Below are 4,613 nucleotides of genomic sequence, written 5' to 3'. Positions count from 1 at the left end.
TGTTGGACATATTAGCGCGGAATTGCTTCCGTGCAGATTAAAACATAGTCGTCTTAAAATTTTATTCCAACAATTACTTGTCATAAATCTTCCTCGTGAGTAAAAACCTTGCTTCAAACAATTAATCATTTTAAATACTCCCATAATACTTTTCATCTTTCAGCAGACTCCAATTAATATTTATCTTTCAACAAATTCCATCCAATTCATTTTCATCTTTCAACGAATTCCATCCAATTAATTTTCATCTTTCAAAGTCTAACCAATTAATTCTCATCTTTCAACAAATTCCACCCAATTAATTTTCATTTTTCAACAAATTCCAGGCAATTAATTTTCATTCTTCAAGTTCCACCCAATTAATTTCTTTCAACAAATTCCATCCAAGTAAGTTTCATTTTTCAACAAATACCATCCAATTAATTCTCATCTTTCAACAAATTCCATCCAATTAATTTTATCATTGATAAGTTCGACCCATTAGTGAAAACAGAAAACGACAGAAATTTAACTAGTCATGTCGATTTTGTCGTCCACGCTTGTAACTACTATAATACGCAATTTTCAGACTGCCATTAAGAACACTTTTCTAGGGCCCGTGGCGCAGTTGATAGAGACGTTGAATCTCTACGGTTCCAGGTGAGAATTGTCTGAAGATAGCGGTTTCAAGCTTACCCAAATCCGGCCAGAGCCTTACTTGACTAAAACGTGGTGAGACCATAACAACTATGGGTGGCAGTAATTGCTAAGAATGCGTTAGGAGATTCGGAGTTCCGATCCCGTCGCGATTACCACCTGTCGAAGGCCAGACGAATATTTGGTCGAAATGTCATAAAACAACAACTAAGAAAGATGAGGATAATAGTCCGCAATAAATAAAGTAATAAATAATACTCATCTCAATAATGAATTCCAATTAAATATGAATACTATGTTATTTTGAATATTTAGTCAAGGTTTATTTGTAAGGAAAAGTGTCATTGTGAGAAGTTTTCCTGGCATATCTTTGCACAGAAAGACCGTAGACACTCGAAGAGAGTGTCTAGTAAGCATTCAAGTTCTCTCTTTCTGTGGAATGTGAACAAATGTTCCTACTTAAACTAAACGATTCTAATTACGATGTGAAATTGTTTCTCTGTGATGTTAAAGAGTGTTTCATACAACGGCTGGTGTCTAAATTCCATCCAAATACAGTAGAATTCCTCGATTCAGTCATAGCGCAACCAAAAGACACATGAAAGGCGGACCAACATTAGTTCATTTCGTTTCTAATAAAACGACGGGCGAAAAACCTTTAAAGATGTGTGATTGGGTTATTTTAATAAAGATGGACTGGTCTGTTTTATCGAAATACCTGTGTCGATTACTTGAAACTGTCCAGAACGTACGATAAGATAGAAATGTGACGAGTGGGGAAAGTAGGTCTCGACGGGTTCTGAATTGTTTTGAAATTCCAACGGTATGCCATTCTTAATGACATTTGAATGGTATTCTGAACACCTTTGTTGAAGATTGTCTTCCTTGATTCTTTAATGTATAATTTACTATAAATAGTTGTGTACATTTGGATACATGTTACTTTAAGCTGAATAATTCTTTAGTAATCTATAATAAGAAAATAATTAATTGATATTATACATCATCTTTTCTGCCCACAATCAGTTAAGAAGAAATCCTTCTAGACGGAGTAAATTTTTATTTTTGTCTCAGTACAGAGTTCCATTCTTTGGAGAGTTGGATTTTCCTCACATAAAAAATCGACCTTGTATTTTTCACTCCAGCTGTAAGTCACGGTCTTTGCAGGCACCTGCAAAGCATCTACCACCATCGCTTTTATTTCAATAGGAAAAAGGAAGCATTCTCTGCTTGTATTTTTACCATCCGAGACAACCTGTGAGAAGAGGTCGTGTTAATGTCGTTTAATATGGATGTAAATACCGTTTACCTGTCTCTTTGCGTGGCTAGTTGCACTTTGAGACGTTTTTTTTATACATGAGTTTGATGTAATTAAATTTGATTTAGGATTTAAAGTATATTGGATCACGCTTACTTAAGTTTCTTGGCTAAAAGAAATGTATAAAATGTGCTCGGAATTGAATGTGGATCACTACTGCGAACTTTTTCGCTATGATCATAACATCATTTTATTTTTTCGTTTTTACTACCCTCCTCTTTTAACTAGTGTCTTATACATATTGTTTAAATTTAATTAAAACCGGATATACGCATTTGAAGTTTTAAGAATGGCTCTACCTCTATGAGTAACTTAGAAGTGGTGCACATCGAATGAGGCTGACGTAGAAATAATTTGAGACCACCTTCATTGTATTTCCGTGGAATTTTATACACACAATATAAATTTCCTGAAAATAAAATATATTTGAAGGTTTAAATAAACTTCGCCCTCCATGACTATCTGGAGTTACGAAACCGTTTTGAGATTCGAAACTATTTCCATTGTTTTCTCTAGAAATCTTAATGCATATGATTTAAGTTTTATAAAAACTAGGATATATTTGAAGTTTTAGGGGGTTTATCGTCATATAGTCCCCTTAGTGGCACACTTAGAGATTCGGGTACACTTCCATTGTCGTCCTCTGTAAATTTTACATAAAAATACATTTTTAGATTTTATTTAGATTCGCTAAACTTTCTTTCTATAGGGAACACACATAGATTGAGCTTTATAAAAATAACACAGATCTATGCTGTTTTCAAATTCTAAAATAAGACTTGCTTTTATGCTAATTCATTTTATAATGAATCAAAAAGTAAAACCTGATAATCGGATCAGTTCTATGAATGCATATTGAATTCGAAATCAAATCCTATTTCTTATCATATTCATTTCTTGTAACAATTATATTTCAGTAGTAAATGCAGAAGATTTAATAATACGAAGTTCATTTCAATCAAGTTGTTCACCTGAAAAAGTAGGAAATAAAACTAATTATTTAAAATTACTCATGCGACTAACTGTGGCATAACTAGTGTCTATAAATGGTTGACTGATAACGTTAATTTGATAAAGAAATGCACTTGAATAAATACTGGACATACGAGGTGCCTTCAATACATTTCCAGGCTTTTTTTGTACAGGAATTTAAAATTGTCAGACACTCTTGAAAATTCAGTAAGTTATTGCTATATATCTTATGAGATGACTGGCTTATTTTTCTGATTTCAGTTTCAAATGAATACCTACAGCAGGAATTGGAATACACCCTATTAAAGCCTGATTGTCACAACTGGTGAATTTCAAAAATGGAATTTGGATGTGATGGCACTTTAGAAGAATAATATGCAATAAAATTGGGAAAATGCCATTTTGTATTATTTCAATTATTCAAACAACCGTTTTCATCTTGGATTGGTGGCTTAACGGATATAAGTGCTATGTGATAAGTTATAATAAGTTCTAAATATTAGTTTTCTAAGCACCCGCGATACTAAGAATACAATTACGAATTACTTCAGACTTCTACACAATGATGGTTGACGGAACGAGAGCAAGTTTGCTCGTGGATTTAAAAAAAGGTTCCATTCGAAATGTCCTGAATTCAACATATAGATTTCTAAATTCGACAAGATAATCCTGAAGAAGGTCGGAGATGGCATTTCCGGAACGTTGTGAGAATAACATTCAATAATAAAATTTTCTATCCTGTAAAAAATAACATAAGTTTTGACAAACAAGTCAAAGAAATAGGATAAAATGTAATTTTTGCACACTTGGTTTCGGCCAGTTGTCATCATACCAGACGCAGTTCGTGTCGGTATTATTTAGGATCTTTCTTGCCATTACGTTTTTTTTTTTCATTAGGATACATACTTGCTTTAAAAAAAAAATAAAAACCACAAAAAGAATTTTTAAACTTGGACGTATTTGTAAGATTTCTTTATTAATATCGTTTATGACTAAGGCTATTACAACAGAATATTCTTAGCATTATTTTGATTCTCGATTATATATGCGACACAATTAGACACAGTTATCAACCGAGAACCACATTACTCTCCATAAAAGCATATAAGATATCAATGGATACACACTTGAGGGTCAAAACAATGAAAAGAATATGCTGTTGTCCTAGCCCTAATGATAACAACTGTTAAGAAGAAGAAGAAGAAGAAGAAGAAGAAGAAGAAGAAGAAGAAGAAGAAGAAGAAGAAGAAGAAAGAGATCTAAACTTCAGTTATAATGTGAAACACTGAGACTACATAACTTCAACCAACGGACTGCGCCGACACAGTAGACTCACTGTGGGGATTGAAGAACACTCCAAATATGCCCATGTAAAACAGACGTTTTGCAGGGGGAAGTGAATATATATATATATTTTAGGAATGATTCACCACTTATACAGGCATGAAGGCCATTCGAATATAAAGGCTAATAAGCGTAGTGAGACAACAGTGTAATGATTAATTGGCTAGTTAAATTTGATTACATGAATCAATAACCGACGTTATGTTAAAAAAAATTTTCGAACATTTATTATTGCGGGAACGTCATAATTGTGCTTATGCACCAAACTAAAAGTCAGTAATAACACAAGATAAACTTATATAAACTTTAAATTCATCATGATCTTGAGCTTTCGTTATAGTCA

Source organism: Euprymna scolopes, chromosome 27 (assembly GCF_053919585.1).
Source record: "Euprymna scolopes isolate OS-2025 chromosome 27, ASM5391958v1, whole genome shotgun sequence".
In the NCBI taxonomy this organism is placed as follows: domain Eukaryota; kingdom Metazoa; phylum Mollusca; class Cephalopoda; order Sepiida; family Sepiolidae; genus Euprymna; species Euprymna scolopes.
Note: the sequence above shows the minus strand (reverse complement) of the source record.